The sequence below is a fragment of the Phyllostomus discolor genome, chromosome 11 (assembly GCF_004126475.2).
Source record: "Phyllostomus discolor isolate MPI-MPIP mPhyDis1 chromosome 11, mPhyDis1.pri.v3, whole genome shotgun sequence".
In the NCBI taxonomy this organism is placed as follows: domain Eukaryota; kingdom Metazoa; phylum Chordata; class Mammalia; order Chiroptera; family Phyllostomidae; genus Phyllostomus; species Phyllostomus discolor.
The window spans coordinates 61,141,666-61,164,986 of record NC_040913.2 but is presented as its reverse complement, the minus strand read 5'-3'; the positions used below and the strand labels follow the sequence as shown (position 1 = coordinate 61,164,986).

General features: G+C 36.1%; 1 pseudogene; it reads left to right on the top strand.

The window, feature by feature from the left end:
* Nucleotides 1-4,099: 4,099 nt before the first annotated feature.
* LOC114508770 lies at nucleotides 4,100-4,699 on the top strand (annotated as a pseudogene).
* Nucleotides 4,700-23,321: the final 18,622 nt, after the last annotated feature.

Genomic DNA, 23,321 nt, shown 5'->3' with positions numbered 1-23,321 from the left:
CAGAACTTGTTTTCTCATATTCTTGCCAATATTGGGAATTATTAATCTTTAACCACTGCCAATTTGATAGTTAAAAATTGTATCTTATTGTTATTTGAATTTAATTATTTATGAATTTGATTAGGTTTTCAAATGATTAATAGCCCCTTCTGTTATGTCCTCTGTGAAATGACTCTATATTCCTTGCCCACTTTAAAACAGATCAGGCATCTTTTCCCTAGTCACTTAAGAAGGTTTCAGAATATTAAGAAAATTGGTTGTTGTGAGATGTGTTGTAAATATTTTTCTCAGTCTCCCCCTCCATTTTTAAAGTTTACTTACTTTTGTTTTTTTCCTTTTTATTGCATTTATTGGAGTGTCACTGGTTAACAAAATTATACAAGTTTCAGGTACACAATTGTACAACACATCATCTGTACACTGTAGTGTGTATTCATCATTCCAATTCTCTGTCTATCACCAGTTATCTCCCGATATCCTTCTTTACCTCCTCTACCCTCTCCCCCTAACAATCACTACACATTTGTCCAGGTCTGTGAGGTTTTTCTCTCTTTGTTTTTCAATCCCTCCACCCTCCAACCACCCTATACCCTGCTGTCATCCTACTTTCTGTCTGAGTCATCTTTTACTTTATAGCATTTGCATTGGGTTCAGAAAACTTTTACCATGCCAAATTATGAAAATATTCAGACTTTTTTTCATTATCTTAATATTTTACCTTTAAGCATTTGTTCCATCTGGGTTTTATTTTAGTGTTAACAAGTGAAGTAAAAATGCAGATTTATTCATTAATTTTTTCCAAATGACTAGTGAGTTCTGCCAACATTGTGAATAATAAATGTATTTCCTCATGTTCACTTGTAATATCATCTTTATCATATGCTGTATCCACATATGGGGTTGTTTCTAGTCTAGACCATTTTTTTTCTCATCACTATTTCTCTGCATCATCACCATTCCATTTTAATTATTTAGAATTCTGCTATTCTCTTTGTTCCTTAGATTTTTTTTGATTATTTACCAAATATCTTTCCAAATAATCTTTGGAATAAATTTCTTACTTTCTGAAAAAATTAGAAATATGATTAAAGTCATGCTTACTTCAAATATTAATTAGTAGAGAATTTGTCTTTGTAATATTGAGTGTTCCTACTCATAAACAAACTTTTATGTATATTATTCAGTAGAATTATACCACATTCTTTACATAGTTTCTCTAGCTTCCATATTACCTTAGACTGGGACTCTATTTACACAGAATCTTCAGACATGGCAGCAACATTAAATTGAACTTCAAGATTTGTTCTGTATAAAGCAGTTCCAAAATGGCTTGGAAATGTTGAAAATCCTCATGCACAGGTCCACTCTATGGTTTGACATATATTTTGACTTGCATATCAATGGTCCTTAAATATACTGCATGCCAAATCAAGCAGAACTGTTGGCACAATCCAGTCAAACTGTTAACCATGTATGTCCATAAACATGAGTTTCTCCCTACCCTTTCTACTCACTTGGAAAGGGAGGGTCTGGGATGATATCTTTAAGGGCGAGGTGGTTCACTTGGCAGATAGCACACCAGGTCAATCTGAACAGATGTGCTAACTCTTCCTAACATAGACAGGAAAGTGAAAAGAATATGAATATACAGAAAGTGGGGAAAGGGAGGCATTTTCCCAGAGACTTAAGACATGTCCTTAAAATGTGTTTTCCTAATTCTGTTTAAATTTTGTGAATCACAAGAATCTCAGACACATGTATATTAAAACGTATGAGTGAATTTTCATTCCAAATTCAGTTACGTTTTGGATTATCCACTGTCTTTCAATATTTCCACAACTTCACTCTACTTCCAGCTCCCTTCACTTCCAATTTCCTACCTATAGTTCCATTTCATACACAAACAGATTAAAACATGTGCTTTCGCTTAGGAAAAAAATGGTTGGCTTAAAAAAGGGGTGCATAGCTAATTTTTTTTAAGCTGCTCTGAAATTTCTATGGGGTCACTCTTGTACATCTGTGTCAACCATTTACCAGTAAGTATATTGACATTGCAAAATCCAGTGCCACTAAAAAAGAAATTAATTTGAAAATTCATCATAAATTAAATATATTCCGTTCTATCTTCCTTTAGTGTGTGTGTGTGATGATATAACAGCTCATCTGCTCTTGTTAGGTTATTACATTCCAAGCCAGAATATCTTGTGATGGGAGAAGAAAAGCTCAAATAAAATATGATAGATCACTTGAAGGGGTTTTTATATTTTTTTGAACCACAACTTTAGTTTCATGCCAGTATCTTTCTTTGCCAAAATACATGCTGACAGTGGCAGTAAATTTGGATAACTTATGTTATAATTTTTGGAGAAGAGGAAATTCACAAAAATGCATTTTACAAATTAAGAATGACTTGGAATCCACAATATTACAAAAAAATCAGAAAGCCCATGAATGCCATTTTTCATATCACTTGGCTATAATTGGTTCTGGAAAGGTTAGCTCCTACTTATTTTATCTCTGTGATATAATACATGGCTCACCAGCTTGCACATAATTTAGTAACTGTCAAATAAGATATTTTAAAAATAAAGAAGAAAAAGATTTTAAAATTTTGTGTCATTAATATCAGATAATCTAGACAAGTATCTGAAAATTTGGCCATGTTTTTCAGATGTTCTCAATCTTACAGAAATGGGTACTATGTTAGAGAATCTTGTTTTTTCTGCATACCAGATAAAGCCAAGAACAGGAAAGGAGTATCACAAGTTTGTCTCATGTGCATTACGCATTCAGTTGGTTTATAAAATCTCTTTTTAAAATGAAACAATCCTAGGAAGGGTTAACACTGTTAGTCATTTACACCTCAAAATAGCTACTCTTAAAAACAGTCCTTTCCTCCAAAATACCTTACTGATTTGCAATTGCCCTGAGCACAAAGACAATTGGTTCAGAGTTAGGGGAGGAGGGGTGGAGTGACTTGTGAGAAGCTAAGAGTCACTTGGAGGTTCTTGGAGGATAGGCAGATCTATTAACTACAATGTGTTGGTTTCTATATAGCCAGAGTGAAAAATAAAGATTCTGAGTATTTGAAAAAGTATAAAACTTACATATTGGAAGGTGAAGAGTTTTGCTTAGGATCCTAAACTTTCTAAAAAAATTGTATTTTCTGTCACTTTTGTTTGAAACAGATCAAACATTTGAGTAGTTCAGTGAGTGTTTGGGTTTCCATTTATGTGTTTGGCTGTTTAGAGTTTCTTATTGTTCAGAAAACACTATGGAAAAAGCACTAAGGAAAGAAAGTATATGAACAATCTATTTGATTCCTACTCTGCTGAAACTGCTGCTATGGTGAAAAACTGAGTTTGAGAGGTTTGCCTAAAGGTTTCACAAATTCAAGAATTTTCAACTTAGCTCCATTGGCAAGCAAAAAAGATAATCCCTGTCTTTGTGGAACTCACAGTCTAGTGTAGGGGAGTTGGGGAATACAGACTATAAATATAATAACTAAATTCATTATGTGTTTGAAATATTTTTACTGTGTAGTATGTCATTTTTATATCATTTATTTTAAATTATATTAAGAATTAAGTGTTACTAGAGAAAGGAGAGTAAGGGTAACCAGAACATGTGGTAGAGGTGGGACTGTATTATTAAAGAGTAGAGATGGAGGACTCACTGAGAAAGTATAGTTTAAGCTAATACTTGAAAGAGGTAAAAGAATTAGTCGTTCAGATTTTGGGTGGAAATATGATTCCAGGCAATGGAAACATGAGAGGCATTCTTGTCCATTTTAGGAATTACAAGTTGGTTGATCAAGTACACTGGCATGAGTAGGGGAAAAATTAAAGAGATGCGGTAGAGAAGCAACAGGAGGCTATACTGGGCCGGGTCTTGTAGATTATGAAAGGGAATTTGGAGTTTACTCTGAATGAAATGGGAGATCATTGGATAGTTTTAAATACAGGAGTCCTGTGATATGTTTTATTGTCATCCCTCTACTGCTGCATGGAGAACAGGTTGTGAGGAGACAATGGAGGACATGGAAACAGGCTGGTGGGGGGCTGCTACAATAATCCCAATCAGACATTATGGTGCCCAAGTATTGCAGCAATGAAGGTAAAGAGATGTGATCACATTTGGATATATTTTAAAGGTGCTCTCCCTTTTCGATCCAGCATCTGCGGTGGAATCTCTGCCAAGATGCAGATTTTCATGAAAACCCTTACGGGGAAGACCATCACTCTCAGGGTCGAACCCTTGGATTCAAAGAATATACAAAGGCCAAGATCCAGGGTAAGGAAGGAATTCCTCATGATCAGCTAAGACTGATCTTTCCTGGCAAGCAACTGGAAGATGGGTGTACTTTGACTACAACATTCAAAAGGAGTCCTCTCTTTATCTAGTTTTGAGACTTTGTGATGGTGTTAAGAAAAGGAAGTCTTACATCACTCCCAAGAAGAATAAGCATAAGAGAAAGAAGGTTAAGCTGGCAGTCCTGAAATACTACAAAGTGGATGAAAATGGCAAAATCAGTCACCTTCAGTCTGGAGTGCCCTTCAGATGAATGTGGTGCTGGAGTTTTTATGGCCAGCCACTTTGACAGACACTACTGTAGCAAATGTTGTTTGACTTACTGCTTCAACAAACCAGAAGACAAGTAATTACACATGGGTTAATAAAAGAAATGAAGTAAAAAAAATAAAAAATAAAAATAAAGGTGAAGCCAACAGAAATTTCGTTTTGGATAGGATACAAGGTGTGAGATGACCTGTGAAGTCAAGAATGATTCCAAGGTATTTTTAGGGATGGAGTTGATGTGAAATGAGAGGGAAGGAGCAAAAGAGCAGGTTTAGAGGTCAATATCAGTGTCAAGTTAGTTTTTCTTAAATCAAAAATATGAGAAATCATGTGAAAAGCATCACATGAGAACAAAAATTAAGAAAAATCTTGCCCTGTTTGGACAAACACATGCATCTTTGTTTGGAATAATATAGGGAAATGTGCTTCCTTTTGATGTGTCATTGTGGTACAAGATCTTTTTAATGTGGTTCTTCTCACTGAAACCTGTGAGTGACAGGGAGTGGTAGATTTAAGAAATGTTTATGCTTCTTGGTTTTATTTATCCCAAGAAAGTACTAAACCATATTGTGTTGACATTTATTCATTTAGTGTTAATAATTTGAGAACTGAAAATTTAAGTTTCATTGTTTCAGTACTATTAATTTATAATCCCCATAAAGTCATGGATATTTTTTGTGCTATATAATATGTGATAGATTTTTTTTGAAGCCTACATTGATTTCATCTTCCAATATCCCAGGGCCCTTCTTTTCTGTCTAATTTTTATAACCCTTGTTAATCTTTTTTTTTAATCTCCTTTTCTCTAGTATTTCTTTTATAAAGATTTTAAAAAATATTTTATTTATTTATTTGTAGAGAGGGAAGGGAGGGAGAAAGAGAGAGAGTGAGAGACATCAGTGTGCGGTTGCTGGCAGCCTTGGCCTGCAACCCAGGCATGTGCCCTGACTGGGAATCAAACCTGAGATGCTTCGGTTTGCAGCCTGCGCTCAATCCACTGAGCTATGCCAGCCAGGGCAACTCTTGTTAATCTTAATGTCTTGTGTCATCTTCCATATCCTCCTACTCCATAACTTCTCATATTCTACCCTTACTGTTGGGAAGATTATATATGCAGATTTGGTTTTAAGCCAATTGTAATCCTTTGGAAAAGTTAGGTTAAGTAGATCAGGAAGCATTGCATCTAACATATACAATTAATGACAGGTTATTTGAGGTTTATATGTATTTATTATTATTTTTGCATGATTAAATTTCATTCCAAAATCAGGAAAACAGATGTCTAAGCCATGCAGTAAGTTAAATCCCTAATTATAAAAATACCACACTATTCGGGTCCTTTGTCCATTTTTTAATTGGGTTGCTTGTCTTCCTGGAGTAGAGTTCTGTGAGTTCTTTATATATTTTGGAGGTCAAACCCTTGTCTGAGAAATCATTGGCAAATATATTTTCCCATACAGTTGGTTCCCTTTTCCTTTTGCTAATGATTTCTTGAGCCATGCAGAAGCTTTTTATTTTGGTGAAGTCCCATTTGTTTATTCTTTCCTTTATATCCCTTGCTCTAGGGGACATATTGGTGAAAATATTGCTGTGTGGAATATCTGAGACTTTCCTGCCTATATTCTCCTCTAGGACTTTTATGGTATCATAACTTATATTTAAGTCTTTTATTCATCTTGAGTTTATTTTTGTGTATGGTGTAAGTTGGTGGTTGAGTTTCATTTTTTTGCATGTAGCTGTCTAGATGCCCCAGCATCATTTGTTGAAGAGGCTATTTTTACTCCATTTTATGCTTCTGCCCACTTTGTCAAATATTAATTAACCATCGACTCTTGGATTTATTTCTGGACTCTCTGTTCTGTTCCATTGATTTATGTGTCTGTTCTTATGCCAGTACCAGACTGTTTTGATTACTGTGACTTGTAATATAGTTTTATGTCAGGTATGATGATCCCTGACATAACTTTGCTCCTACTTTGCTCTTCTTTCTCAAAATTGCTGCAGCTATTCAGGGTCGTTTATGGTTCCATATAAACTTTTGAAATGCTTGCTCTATATCTGTGAAATATGTCATTGGTATTTAAAAGGGATTGCATTGAAACTATAAGTTGCTTTGGATAGTACGGATATTTTGCTGATGTTAATTTTTCCAATCCATGATCATGGTACATGTTTCCATTTATTTGTGTCTTCCTTAGTTTCTTTCTTTAGTGTTGTATAGTTTTCTGCTTACAGGTCTTTTACCTCCTTGGTCAATTCATACTGGTCAGAATGGCCACCTTAATCAAATCAACAAACAATAAGTGCTGGGGAGGTTGTGGAGAAAAGGGAACCCTAGTACAATGTTGGTGGGAATGCAGACTGGTGCAGTCACTGTGGAAAACAGTATGGACTTTCCTCAAAAAACTAAAAATGAAACTGCCTTTTGACCCAGCAATTCCACTGCTGGGATTATATCCTAAGAATTCTGAAACACCAAATCAGAAGAACCTATGCACCCCAATGTTCATAGCAGCACAATTTATAATAGCCAAGTGCTAGAAGCAGCCTAGGTGCCCATCAGTAAATAAGTGGATCAAAAGACTGTGGTACATTTACACAATGGAACAGTATGCAATATAAAGAAAGAAGGGGCTCATACCTTTCATGACGGCATGTATAAAACTGGAGAGCATTATGCTAAGTGAAATAAGCCAGGTAGTAAAAGACAAGTACCATACTATCTCTCCTATAAGTGGAATCTAACCAACAAAATAAATGAGCAAGCAAAATATGACCAGAGACATGAAATAAAGAACAACCGACAGTAACAAGAAGGGAGTGGAGAGGGAAATAACAGAGGGAAGAAAGGAAAGGGTGGCCAAAGAACATGTTAAAAGACCCATGGACAAAGCCAAAAGAGAGTAGGATTGAGAGTGGGAGGTGGGGGGGGGGCTGGGGCAGGGGAAAATTGTGTTGGGAAATTGGAGACAACTGTATTCGAACAACAGTAAAAAATGATAAAAAATACCACATTATAAAGCCACTTAAGACATGGTACTGGATGGGGTGAAGTGGGTCAGCTATGAAGAGAAGGGTCTGTTAGTTTGTTAAGACTGTCATAGAAAATAGCACAGATTGCGTGACTAAAACAACAGTTTCATTTTCTCATTATTCTGGAGGCTAGATGTCTGAGATCAAGATGTCAGACAGTTGGTTTCTTCTGGGGCTTCTTTTCTTGCCTTGTAGATGGCCATCTCTCTATGTTTTCACATGTTGGTGTTTGTGTTTTAATCTCTTCTTGTAAGGACACCAGTCATATTGGATTAGGGCCATGCATATCACCTCATTTTACATTAATTACCTCTTTAAAGGCTCTATCTCCAAATACAGGCATATTCTGACCACTAGTAGTTAGGACTTCAATACAGGAATTTTGAGAAGGACACGATTTGGTCTGCAACAGGGAGAATGGGTTTAAAACATTTTATCTAGAGTGAAAAAGAGTGATCTAAAATGAAAGTCCAAGGCTCCAAGGAGAAACACTTGATATTAGGATTGTCAGGACATTTCCCCTTAGTGTCTCGAGCCTCCTTACGCTGAGATTTGGTAACTAGAAAATCAGGTCATTTCCATCCATTTTTGAGGGACTTTGCTGTGCTTAGAGATCAGAAAGCATTTGAAGAAAATTGCTTAATGAGCAAAACGAAGGGGTTGATGATCTTTTGTTAGCAACAGTAACAAAAATTCATTATCAGTGAAAAACTTGTTTTCTGTTGGCAGTTTGGCATTAGTACATAGTAATTCTTTCAACATTCCTGTATTCACATTATCATTGTTTCAATTTTTCCCACAATTCAAGTAATATCGGATTTTTAGGGTATAATGATACAATTTAAAGGAAAAGCAACTATTTTCTAAAGCAAAAATATTAACAAGAATGACATTTTACATTTCAGTAAATTTCTTTAAGCTCAAGATAAATAAAAGACTGCTAGTTTTGGCCATTGGCTTAACTGGTTGGAGTGTTGTCTTTTGAACTAAATAGTTGAAGATTCTACTCCAGGTCCAGGCACATACCTAGGTTGCAGGTTTGATCTGGTGGGGGTGTGAACACGAGGCAATCAATCAATGTTTCTCTCTCACACATCAGTGTTTCTTTTTTTCTCTCTTTCTTTACCTCTAAAATCAATGAACATATCCTCAGGTGAGGATTTTTTTAAAAGACTGCTGAATTCTCATATCTACTTTTCATTCATTGGTTGCAACATGTTGTCCTGGCTGAAGTATATGAAGAAAATCCTGCCTCACATGGATGTGTGATGGGAACAGGATATTTTGGTTAGTCTACATTGATACCACACCAAAACTCAACACATGGTCATCACTTAAAGGTTAATTACAATGTGGAATCTGCAACTGTATAAATTAACTTCCTGAGACGTTACATTGAAATCTATTGGTTTGTCTTGCATTTTGAATGGATTTTTTAAACACATTTTTAGAATAAAATTTGTCTTCCATGAAGAAAAAAAGACTGCTTGAGTGTTTTTCCTTGAGACAACTATTATACTTGAGTATGCAACAGAAACTCTTCTCATTTTGTTGCAGAGAATATTTTAAAAAGGCATGTGATCAAAGGTTGACATTTATAAAGTTAATGATTTGTATTGCTCCACCAATGACATAATTGAAACTGGTAATTTTCTTTTGTTAAAAGTGCACGATGGTGAAGAATTTCATGTTTATTAGTACAGTTGTGTCCCACTGTCTTGATTCAAACTAAGGTGACAGCAGTTGCAACAAAACTGTTTTGGGTGCATTAGTGCAAATGTCAACACAATAGAAAAGGGAAATAATATCTTAATATCATTATGAAATGGTTTTGACCTCCTGGGTCCCCTATAAGAATTCACTTAAAATAGGTCCAAGGACAAAATTGATTTACTTAATGTTCATTTACAAAAGTGTTGAAATATATAATATTATTGAATCCTTAAAACAAACTTATAAGTCTTTTGCTCTTATGACTTCATAGATGAGGAATCTGAGGAATACTGAGGTTGAATGATTTGTCCAAGGTTGCAGTCAGTAACTGGTGCCCCTGGACGAGGCACAGCCTGTTTGGCTCTAGAGCATGTGGTTTTAACTACTTACTGTCCTCATCTGCCTATTGCTTATCCCCCATTACCTAATATTTAACTATGTTTAATTATAATGATACATCATCCTTCACAAATATTGTTTAGAATGACAATATTTAGACATTAGAATAACAATGAAGATATATTCATGGGTAGCTTTCAAATTGCATTCAGGTTTTCTAACCACAATTACTAAGTTTTGCTCTTATAAAACAGTTAACCACACTTATGTATTAACATATTTATAAGAGAACATGTGTTAAACCATTTACTTTGTGGTAAAACTACTTTTTGAATATATTTATAAATAGATTCACACAAACCCATGAAGAAAACTTAAAATTGATGCCATGTGATGATTTAGAATTCCTTATTTCACATGGAATGCAAACTTTTCACAGGGATGTAAAATAAAAATAAAGAAAATAAGAATATTGGTTGAAGGGCCCCATGCATAGCATCCTTTCACCAGTGAGTCAGATAAGGTGACAGCCCCTGAAATTGCTTCTTTATGATATATTTCTGTCTTTTTAAGGCTTATAGTGTCTTTTTTCTTGGCAGTGGATAGTTCCTGGAATCAAAGTGCTCAAGCCCAGATCCAGGAGTATTAGAAGTTCTTCCTCCTTAAATCAGTGACTTTGGGAGGAAGGCAGACAATGGAGGTTTCTGCCACTTCCTTCCACTGGGGAGTTCCAGAGAGATGCCCACTAATCCACCAGCCCTGCAGCCTCATGCATCACCAAAGTGCTATTGTGACTGGGCACGCTCAGAGGATTGAATAAGAGGGCTTAGGCTGCCTGGACTCTGGGGAATAATAGCTGCAAATCCTTGTGAGGTTACTCAGCTTTAAGCTTCTTTTAGGAAGTCACTTGCATGTAGATTGCCATGGAGGAATCCTGTGCTGAAAAAAAACCTTGTCTTTGAGATGCAGGTTATTTCTTTAAGTCCGTTACTAAGTCCAGCTGCCTGGCAGCTTTGAGTTTCCCTACTTAGAGTGAGGTCACCCCCTGGAGGTGCTGTGACACAGGTGTGGGAGGTTATGGTTAGGGTTAGGGGGGTTATGGTTAGGGTCATGGTTTCTGAGGACTTTCTGAGGGCTCCTCCTCTGTATTTCATTCACCAAGCTGTGTCCTCCATCTCCCTAGCTGCTGCTCCTTAGTCTTGACTGCCTTGGACATGTGAGGTCTCTGTTCACTGTATCCACCAGCAGCCATCCACTCTTTGGTTCTTGGCTGCATAACTCACTCTACTGATTTCAATTATGATGCTGATGTGTGCTCAGCTTTTGTCCTGTCCTATGTTTCCACTTGTCCATCCTGTCTTTCTGCTAACCAGACATTGATGTGACACTTAGCAAAACACAACATGGCAACATGTCTTGTTAAAAATGGGGAGGGTATAACACCAGTGATTCTCATGTCAGTAATGTTGCTTTTGGAGGGACACAAAACACTTTACCCTTTTCAATTCTCCTGAGATAAGCATTTATCAAGATGAATCTGTCCTAGATCTTATACACCACACACACGTACACACATACCACTTCTTTTATTATCGGTAATTGCAACTCATCACATCTAATAGGATTGTAACTTGTAACCCAATGCAATTCCTTATATCTCCCCTTTCACTATTGAAAGGTAAAAAATAAAATAATGTAAATATAATGGGAAAATAAAAAGACCTTTGATCAAAGATTTTTATTGACATCAGCCTTCTAAATAAGCAAATGGATTTTGTATGGCAATAAGACAGAGCTTATCTTTGTTGAATCAAGAATTCTTTCAGTCTTTTTTTTCTCTCTATGACACAAATTCATTTTTTAATTTTACGAGATGTCAGACTTCCTTGAGTGGTGTGAAAAGCAGTTAGAAGGTTTAAAGTAAAAGGTTTCAGGCCGTGATTGACACAGCACGGTAAGGGTATGGCTTTCCTGACAAACTATAAATTCAGCCGTCATTATAGTATACAGGTGATTCCTAGAAAGGCCACGACTAGATAATTTGTGAACATCAGCCTATATATCAGCTGCAGGAGCTTGTGAATGGCTCCAGTATGGATGTTGAAGCATTTCTCTTTGTGAGACTGGCTCCTTCTCTTAACCCAGGAGAGAGTGTATGTGTGGCTGTGACAATGAATTATGGCAGCCAATGGAAGGGGAGATTGTGGATTATGCGGATGAAAAGTGCAGCTATCACTCAAACTAGCTTTGACAGAACCTTCCAATCATGATTCTACTTCCTGGCACTGGTGGATTAAGTTAAAAAAAAAAGTGCCTGAATTTCATTGAGGAGCAAGCCACATCTTCATAAATAAACCTTGACAACAAAGGTGCTTGAAAATATATGCTCTTCAAATTTAATGAATGTAAATTGTAAGTGAAATGTCACTGTGTGAACTGCAGTGTCCTACTGACTGCTGGTTTTCTTTTTGTTAATGAAAACTTATTTCTTTTTATTCCCTTGTTAAATTCAGGCATTTCTTGTCTCACCAGAACTTGGAATAAGACTGGATTTCAGATTAAAGAAATGGGGGGAGGGAATAAACTTTATTAATAATTTTACTATAAATATCTGTAAGAACTTATTATTTTAACCATTTATGTGACAACCTAGACAAAGTTCCCTGCCCTCTTCCCACCAGCTATTCAATTGTATCAGTTCTTTCTGTCAGTCCTTTGAAGTTTGGGTTGGAAGCTTTAAAGATGTTTTCTATTTTACTATTTTCACTGATGTTCAGTTTTAAATTAATCTTATGTTATAAGTAAAAACATAATTAGTTCTTTGTGATTTTCTTTTCATAATTGCTTTCTCTTCCTGGAGTCATCTCCATTGGTCTTTATAATAAGCAAAAGAGAGATATATTATTAAAAATTTCCAGAGACATAATGTTCACTTAACCCTCCTTGCTCACAAGAGACACATAATACTACCTTGCTCCTGACAGTGTATATGCCCCCTTATGACACATTCACATGCAATGCTCATGCAACTAATATGTATTTTTTCTAAATAAAAGACAAATTGCTACTCATTTTTACTTGGTTAATTTTAAGAAGTTAACAAAATACAGGAAAATAACTAACAAATAGGTGGAAGTTTTGACTATTAAATAGCCAAAGGTCAGGAAAACATGATAAAACTGATAATATATTAGAAAACTTAAACTGCTGATTACTTGCACAAGTTTTAAATAAAGTCATAAAGAAAGAGAAAGAAATAATATATGGTAAAATCTCTCTCTTGCATTTTTATAGCAAGAAAATAAATATGGTTTATAAATCTATATGTTCTCTCTATAGGCATTATGCTTAATATAGAGTGAGTAAGGAATACAAACTAGAAATATTTAAAACAAAACTTTAAATATATCAGGGAACATCATTTATGAGGTTAGTATCCTTCTGTTATCAATTTTATCTGAGCATTTATTAAAGAATATCTTTGTTTTAATTTGCTGAGACAAAGCAGCTTAGAGACATTTACAATGATGAGGAGGGAGCTTCAATTAACCTTCATTGCTGAGATATTTTATGTGCATGAATTACAATATAACACGATAATTACCTAATACCTTTTGTGAAGGAATTCTAATAAAGAAAGAAATTGGTTTCTATGTAATGAATTTCAAGCTGTTCGTTTTATTTCTCATCAAATATTTATTATGAAAATGGTTGTAAACTCTAATTTTGAGACCAATGAAAAAGTTTCTAACTTACATATAATTTAAAAAAAAAGTCTATTATTGTAATTTGTTTTAAAGTAAATTAATAGCCAAGCTAAAGTTGTAAAAATGATGCCCTCTTAAAAGTCATTAGGTGCAATATGGTGTTGAATTCCATTTTATTTTATAGAGAAATTAGACATATAGTTCTAAAGTTTACCCAGCTGTGTCAAATTCTAAATATTACTTCATCAATAGGAAGATATTTTCTGGACTTTTTTCCATATAATAAATATGAATTTTTGATCTGCCATTTAATATGATAATCAAGAGCTGCTTTTGGAGTAATAGAAAATGTGTACTTCTTTCTAAAAGTAACCGATTAGAAAAATAAAGTGAATGCTTTCAAGATTACTTGAAAAATCTTGATCAAAACAAGATTATGAAAAATATAACATTGATAATAGTTAAAATTACTCTCATGTTTTCTTCTCTTTTCTTCTTATGCTGAGTGAAGAGCCAATTAAAGTAATTAAAGTGAGTATTGCTGGGAGTGCTTGCAACATGGCCTCTTCTTGTCTTCTTAGAGCCAGTGTAGAATGAACACTACTTCAGATCAGAGCTATGAAAGAAAAGACGTTTGCTCATCCTTGCTGTCTTGCAATAGATTTGTTTCTATCTCTGCCCCCACAAGCTTCAAGATAAGTGTGAAGGGAAAGAAATTGTTTAAGCTGGTACTTCAGAGCAGGTAAGGGGAGCTGAAAATAGCAGCTGAAAAAAGTTTTGACCAGTTTCCTTTAATGAAAGGTATTTTAAAATAAAATTTCCTCATCAAATTTTTATCCTACACCTATTAATTAAAGCAGAACTTTTCTCTGTGTTTAATGCCAACAAAGCATAGTGTGCACACATATGCACACGCACATAAATTCTGTACCTAAAATGTGTAATCAGTAAAGATAAAATGATTTATTTTAATAATTGTAATGATAATATGTTTTTAATTTAAACTTCTGTTTTCCAAAACTACATATGCACCATATATAGTTAATACACACAGTCAAGTATTACAATAACTAAAATACCCAGTAAGACTATTTTTTCCTTCCAGTCTTCATTTGTCAATTTAGTATTATATGAATAGTGCCTTAATAGGAGATTCTAAAAATACTGCTTGGAGAAAAATTGTATGTGGTTAACGTTTTTCCACACTGTCTCCTCAGATATGCACTATAATTAAGAATTTGCATGGACTGGAAGCAAAAGAACAGACTACAGTAATGTGATGATTAATAGCAAACTGAGTATTGGTAGTGCTCCTGAAGACATTGTAGAGAAGGCATCTGCAAAGGGATTGGTAGTGGATTCCTTCTTCCCTGTTCCTCTGGGAAACCCATTAGGCCATGCTCATGGAACACCTCTTTCTTACTAAATTCACTCATGTTGTCAGGTCTGAGCTTGCTTATATTTACAGAAACATTTAACAGTGCTGATTGGTGCACTCTTTCTCTCTCTGTAAGCACCCTTCTATCGTCTGTCTCTTGGATACAAAGATTGTGTTTTACTTCTTCCCTTTCTGAGCGCTCTTTTCCTGTCACTTTTCTAAATTTGTCTTCCATTGTACATCTCTTGAATGCTGGGAGTCATTCTTTTCTGAGGTTTCTTCCATTCTCTAGCTACACTTTCCTCATAGACAATTTATTTTCTTCAATGAAAGTCTGTACGCAAACAACTCCCTTTAGTCCAGACTTATTTTGTGAGTTCTAGGCTCTCATGTTCTAGCCTTAACTAACATCTTCACTTGGATACATTCTTAAATGTATCATCCTTTATACTTCCTCCTCCTCCCTGTTTCCCTAACCCAGCTTTCCCCCTCCATTGCTGGTCAACACTTCATGCTGGTTCTCTCTCTTAAGCAATTTGTTAATCAGTCGTCCATGGCCTTTCATTCTTTTAGATCCGCAGTAAGTAACCTATAACCTGAAGGTCAAATCTAGCCCACCACCTGTTTTTCATGGATAAAGTTTTATTGCAACACAGCCATGTCCATTTGTTATGTATTGTCTATGACTGTTTTCATGCTGCAACTACCAAGCTGATTTTGGTGACAAAGAACATGTGGTCCACAGAACTTAAAGTATTTACTATCTGGCCATTTACAGAAAATGTTTGTTGAACCCTGCCATAGAGGACATACACACACACACAAGTCACCATAGCAATTCATCCTAATTTTCCCAACTTACTCCAAGAGGGACTTCCTGCTTGCTACTTCAATAGAATTTTCCATAATACAATGAGGGGCATTATATATAATTCCCATCACATCACTTCTTTTGAGCACTTCAATGACTCCCTCCTGCCTTTGGGAAAAAAATCAGCTTCTTGATGTGGTCAACAGAACCTTTTACAAGACAAGCTAGCCTTGTCTCTCTCCTTACCTACTTGCCTCTCAACTCCCACTTTTCCAGATAACTTTCAGGTCTTTATTCTGGCACGTGATTTCTTACTCTGGAATACAGCATGATATTCCTTATGACTGGAAGTGGCCCCTGGATTAGATGTTAAACTTTGCAGAAACCTCCTGTGACCACTGGAGTCTGGGATAGAGCTTTTCCTTTGTGTTTGGATAGCACCATCTGTTTCTTCTGTAGGCTTTTTCACTCTAGTGGATAATGCCTGCTTGTTACTTAATGGTGAGTTTTATGTATCCACTTGGCTAGGCCACAAGCCACAGTTCTCAGATACTTGGTCAAACAGTAGTCTAGATACTGCTATGAGGGTATACTTTAGACAAGGTTAACATTTAAATTCATAGACTTTTACAAAGCAGATTATCCCTCATAATGTGGGTAGGCCTTATCCAATTAGTTTGAGGCCTGAAGAGAAAGACTGGGATTCCCCGAGGAAGAGGAAATTCTCTGTCCAAACTGTTTTCAAAGTCAAACTGCAACACCAAATTTTCCCTGGGTCTCCAGCCTGTTGGTTGATCCTGCAGGTTTTATACTTGCCAGACTACAATCATGTGAGCCAATTCCTTAAGTCAATCTCTCTCTCTCTCTCTCTCTCTCTCTCTCTCTCTCCATCTACCTATCTATCCATACTCTGTTGGTAATGCTTCTCTGGAGAAACCTGACTAATACACCTGCCTCTCTGTATATTCAATTCAGGAGGCAAGAAGTATGTCTACCTTGCTCATCATTACTCTACTGGTGGTGAGCATGGTGCCTAGAATATAGTTAATATATTTGAAACGAGGATAAGAACTAGTGTGTCATCTCATGTGGAAATGTAGTAAAACAGGAAACACATGGGAGAGAAAAAAGTGGATGCAGTGAGAGAAAAATGGGTCTGCATCTCAGGGTGACTCAAAACAGTTCTCTGCTGAGACAAAGGGAGGTTCCTGAATATATTTACAAATTCCTAGTGAGATAAAGTCTCCGCCAATGGCATTTTTCCAAGGCACAGTAAGAGTTCTAGTAGCATACCAGTGAGGAAGCATGAATGAAAATCTATCTAAATTTTAGAATATCATAAATGAGAAAAATAGACCCATAAGATTGGAGTTTTGCTCAATACACACCAATACCTGATTGAGTGTTGTTGCAAATGATCAACCTAACACCATGGCAGGAACTAACTAGTTTGTAGGTGATCTACTGTCAGGAACACTAGTGAAGGACTGTGCCAACAGAGGCAGCATTCCCTGAAACTAATCACCTGAGGGAACTAGTGTAAAATGCCCTGACATGAATGTCAAATTAACCTGCTAGTTTATGATGGGAATTACAATGACCATGTGGTCTTTAAAAACTTGCTTTCAAGTTATGAATATTTTTCTCTCTTTTAATTTTTTAATGTGTCCTCAAATCTGACATGGGCACAGATTTCAATGTTCTGAACCACTATTTTCCACCTAAAGATTTACTCAGGGTCTTCCCATGAGTGACATTCTTGGGGCAGCACACCATAGACATTATTCTTTCAGATTCTTTGGGAATCTGATGTGTTAATTTAATTCATTTAATAGACACTTATACATAATATTTTTATGTACAAGGTATTGTTCCAATTACTTTACTAATAATTAATTAATCAATACTATTTACTACTTAGCAACACGACAAGGTGAGCACTATTATTATCCACATGTTACAAAAGAGGAAACTGAAGCATGAAAAAGTCAGGTAAGTTGTCCAGGTTCATGCAATGGTAAGTGGGAGAAGCAAGATTTATTATTTATTCTATGTTGGGTAGCCAGGGTCCTCATTCTAAGTGCCTCTCTATGCTAACTGTTCTTTGTTCCATCTTTCTCTGAGCCTCACTTTAAGCTAGATTGAGTCAGATCATCCTTCTAGTCTCTCCCCAGACTTCATAAACCTTGGCTCTATGCCAAGGACCCTCAAGCCAAGTTATCTCATTTCTAGGTTTCCCATTTAGACCTCACCCTGGTTGTCTTCCTAGCTAACTGGTTACAGTCCTAGATAGGGGGGATAATCACACTGAAAGTACTTGGCTATATCAAAGAGAAGTTATTTTTTATGAAAGACAGTGAAAAAATAAATAGAGCTTATTTTTCATATTTTGAGTCAAATCATTGAATAAACTTGGATTTATTTAAAAGTGTAAGCATTTGACAAATCAGGTTGAATTAAGTCACAGTTTTGAAGAAGAGAGACACAATCTAAGTGTCTTAGTAAATGAGTGTCCCCTGCAATAATAACAGAAGAGATATTTGAGCAACCTCATGGCCAGTCTGTGGAAAACCAAAGCATGATTGACTGCTGTTCAGGGCTTGGCAGTTGCTCTGACCACTGGCAACAGCTGTGGTGTTCTGCCCGGCTTGGGCCTCCAATTCTCCAACAACATCCTTTTCCCTGTACTGCCAGCCCACCCTCCACCAACTCCTGCATCCTTTCCAATCTCTGTGCCTCCTGCTTTCTGTTTCCTAATGAATTCCACTTCCCCAGGCTTCAAACTAAATGTTAAATTTGCTTCTATTAGTGGAATGGGGCTCTGAGTCACTCTTTTTTTCTAATTCTCTCCATATTCTAAATTTTATCAGGAGCATATATTGTAATGTATTATCATTTTAAAAACCATTGGGACATGTCATAAATTGTTCATTCTAATATATGCCATTTTTCTTGCATCAGACTGTCTATATGACAGTCTCCAAATATTTTATTTATTTTTATTTTTATTATTTATGCTGTGATAGCTATTCCTGCTTTCTCTCCCTCTTCCCACAACTACCCATCCTTACTCTCTCCCCTCCCCAAGCCAGCCCTCATAATGTTGTCTGTGTCCATAGGTTGTGCATAAATGTTCTTTCGTTAATGCCTTCCCCATCTTTCATTTTATTCTCCCTGCATCTTTTCTGGCAGCTGTCAGTCAATTTTATGTATCTAAGCTTCTGGTACTATTTTGTTTGTTAGTTTATTATGTTTATTAGATTCCACATATATGTGAGATCATGTGGTATTTTTGTTTCACTGACTGGCTTAATTCAGTCAGCATAATTTTCTTCAGGTCCATCCAGGATGTTGCAAAAGGTAAAAGTTTCTTGTTTTTTACTTCTGCATACTATTGCACTGTATAAATGTACCTCAGGTATTTTAGACAGTCATCTACTGATGACATTTAATCTGTTTCCAAATCTTGGTTATATAAATAATGCTTCTATAACTATAAGGATGCATATATATATTTTTTGTTTTGATATTTTTGGAACTTCAGGGTATATTCCCAAAAGTAAAATCCCTGGGTCAAAAGGGAATTCTATTTTTAATTATTTATGGATACTGTATAATGGATTCCACAGTGGTTGCACCAGAATGCATTCCCACCAAGAGTGCAAAAGTGTTTCCATCCTTGCCAATGCTTATTGTTTGTTGACTTATTGATGGTAGCCATTCTGACATGTGTAAAATGATATCTCATTGAGGTTTTAATTTGAAGTTCTCTGATGATTAGTGATGTTGAGCATTTTTTATATGTCTATGGCCCTCTGTATGTCCTCTTTGGGGAAGTATCTATTCAGGTCTTTTGCCCATTTCTTAATTGTGTTGTTTGCCTTACTGGCATTGAATTGTATTAATTTTTTAATATATTTTGGAGATTAAACCCTTGTCAGATACATCATTTGCAAAAATGATCTCTCATATAGTGGGTTCCTTATTCATCTTGCTGATGGTTTCTTTAGCGGTATAGAAGCTTTTTAATTTGATATAGTTCCACTTGTTTATTTTCTGCTTTGTTTCCAGTGCCTTAGAAGATATATTAGCAAAAGTATTTCTATTTTGAATATCTGAGATTTTACTACCTATGCTTTCTTCTAGGATTTTTGTGGTTTTGTGACTTACATTTAAGTCTTTTATTCATTTTGAGTTTATTTTTGTCTATGGTATATGTTTGAGGTGTAGTTTTATTTTTTTGCATGTACCATTCCAGTTTTTCCAATACCATTATTGAAAAGACTGTTTTGCTCCATTTTATGTTTTTTCCACTTTTTTCAAATATCAATTACTCATACTGGTGTGGGTTTATTCTAGGGCTCTCTGTTCTGTTCTATTGATCTATACATCTGTTCTTGAGCCACTACCAGGCTGTTTTTATTATAGTGGCCTTATAGTATAGTTTGATATTAGGAGTTGTGATACTTTCAGCTATGCTCTTCTTTTGCAGGATTGTTGAGGCTATTCAGGGTCTTTTTTGGTTCAACATAAATTTTTGGAATATTTGTTCTGGTTCTGTGAAGTACACCATTGGTATTTTAATTGGAATTGCCTTGGGGGTATGGACTGTCTAGAGTGTATAGAGTGTATTGAGTATATAGACTTTGGGTAGAATGGCCATTTTAATGATGTTAATTTTTCCAATTTATGAACATGGAATATGCTTCCATTTATTTGTATCTTCCTTGATTTCTTTCTTCAGTGGCCTACAGTTTTCCTAGTACAGGTATTTTACCTCTTCAGTTGAATTTATTTCTAAGTATTTTAGTCCTCAAATATTTTTAAAATTAATTATAGATGATAAATTGTGTTGTTACATTGTCAACACTTGTCACTGAAAAAAGAGGAATCTGGATGGGTTTTGCCCAAGATGGAGGTATAGGTAGAAACCCTTCACTTCCTCACACAACTAAAAGGAGGATAACAACCAATCTAAAATCAATAAACAACCAGAAGCACCAGAAAAACCAAACTGCATGGAACTCTGACAGCCAAGAAATTAAAGAAAAAATCAACCAGAACAACCAGAGTGGTAAGGCAGACTGTGCAGCCTAACACAGAAAAACTGCAGCCAGGCGGGCTGAGGGGCAGGACTGACTGCTGAAGTAAGCAGAGCTGAGAGGCAAGGACTGACTTAAGGGGAAAACTGAGACTCAGAGCTGACTGTGGGCTACAGCTGGGGTTGCCATGGTGGGAGATACTGCCAATCTGACTCGAGGGGCTGTTGGAAAGTGCGTAGAGACCAGCAGGTAAGCTGCATTGTTCCCTCTCTGGCCTCTCCCACACAGGCAGCATAGCAAAGAGGGTTGCCGTACCTGGATGAATACCTAAGGCCCCACCCCTTATAACTTATCAGGTGTGCCAGGATAAAGAAATATGGTCCAAATGAAAGAACATAGCAAAACCTCAGAACTAAGCAATGAAGAGATTGCCAACCTATCTTATGGAGAATTTAAAGCCCTGGTAATCAAAATACTCACAGAAGTGATTGAGCTTGGTCAAAAAATGAAAGAACTTATGAAAGATAGCCAAAATGAAATAAAGCAAAATATTCAGGGAACCAACAGTGACAAGAAGGAAACCAGCATTCAAAGCAACAATTTGGAACAAAAGAAAGAAATAAATATCCAACTGGATCAGAACGAAGAAACAAGAATCCAAAAAAATGAAGAGAAGCTGAAGACTCTCGGGGGTAACCTAAAGCATTCCAATATCCAAACTATAGAGCTGCCAGAAGGAAAAGAGCAACAGCAAGAAATTGAAAATTTTTTGAACAAATAATGAAGGAAAACTTCCCCAATCTGGTGAAGGAAATAGACTTCCAGGAAGTCCAGGAAGCCCAGAGAGTCCCATAAGAAGTTGGACCTAAAGAGGAACACACCAAGGTACATCATCATTAAGTTACCCAAGATTAAAGACAAAGAGAGAATCCTAAAAGCAGCAAGAGAAAAGGAGACAGTTACCTACAGAGGAGTTCCCATAAAGCTATCAGCTGATTTCTCAAAAGAAATCTTACAGGCAAGAAGGGGCTGGAAAGAAGTATTCCAAGACATGAAAGAATAGAATCAGAGAAATGGACTTCACACAGAGGTAGTTCATTGGGGAGGGAGAAGGGAGGATTAGGGGGGAAAGATACAGGGAAGAAGCATAATTAGTAGGCATAAAATAGACAGGGAAAGATAAAAAAATGGTGTAGGAAGCAGAGGACTCAAAGAATTTATATGTACAACCGATGGACATGAACTAAGGGGTGGGGAATGCTGGAGGGTTGGGAGGGCGGGGTGGAGGGGGATAAAAGGGGAAAAATTGGGAAAACTGTAATAGTGAAATCAATAAAAAGTACTTAAAAAAGAGGATTCTGGCCACCTTTACACAGTTGAACATTATGTATCTCTCCTATCCCAGGAGTTAACTGTTCTTTTGTCCAAGTGCGTAGGCCTCTGGAGGAAGGATTGATGGAGGCAAACCCTCAGTGACAGTGATGGCACTTTATGCAGGTGGCCAATAAGTTTGCATAGCCCAAGCCTTGAAGAACTGAGAACATTCAGAAGAATTCCACTTTAGTGCCGGCCTCTCTTGCCATGTCCATGGACCCATGGCTTCCTTAGACATTACAACAAGGGAGTGCTGCAGATAACGAACTCTTTGTTGTTTTAATTTTGAGACATTGCCCACAGAAACATTTTCTTGCTCTTGACATTGTTTTTTAACATCAAGATTAGGATGCATATGTAATTAGTTGTATGCTTGCTCTGTCTTACTAAAATAAGCATGAAGTTTGTTTGCACAGTAAGCCCCTAGTAAACATTTGATGGGTGAATTAATTAACAAGTGAATGTGATTGGGCATCACATATGCGTGTATTCTCTACAAGGCAATATCCATTCTTGGTGGAAGTGAGAACATCTTACTCCTTTTATGTATAATGTGCATAGATATACATGTAGTACTTAATCAGCTATTTGGTATACTTGTGGTGTTACAATGTCATTGTGTGAGGTGGTTAGAGGAAAAAGAGATCTAAAAACTCCTCCTAGGTGAGGGCAACAATAAAGTGGTTGAGAAGAATACTGAATCAGATATTGGGATGAATGTGCTTATTTTTGTTTTTCTATAGAAGCATTCATATCATACACAGTATTGCTGTGAACTAAGGACTTGATTGCAGTTTCTACCAAGGTGTAGTGCCTTACTCTTTTCTGTGAATGTGAAGCAGTGATTTTCATTTCAAGGAAAAATTTATCATGAACCTGATATAATTTGGGGGAAGCAGCTTTATTTTCAGGTAAAGACCTGTTAATAATTATACATGGTAACATTGTGATTTTTAGAGTGAAATGGAAAAAGATGAATGAGAGGTGTTCCAATGGCTTTTCTTCCTCTTATACATTCCTCTCATCCATCATTTCCCCATTAAGCAAAGTGTTCTGAAGACCACATGCAACTGACTGTGTTTTATATTGAAGCCTACACTTAGGGAGTTAATTAAGAAAATAACCTGTTAATTAATTTCTTGAGTGCATATCAGTATGAAGGTGACTGTCAAACTCATTTTAAAGAAAGATTTTTGTTTCAGCTATTGGTACTTATTAGACAACTCAGTGATTTCAAAGTGTGTTTTCGGGAATGGTGAAATATGATAACTCTAGTTCTGCTAGGTTTCTTAAAGGCCAGGAAGTGAATTAGGCAAAAGCAATGCAAAGCAAAGAAAAAAAGGTAA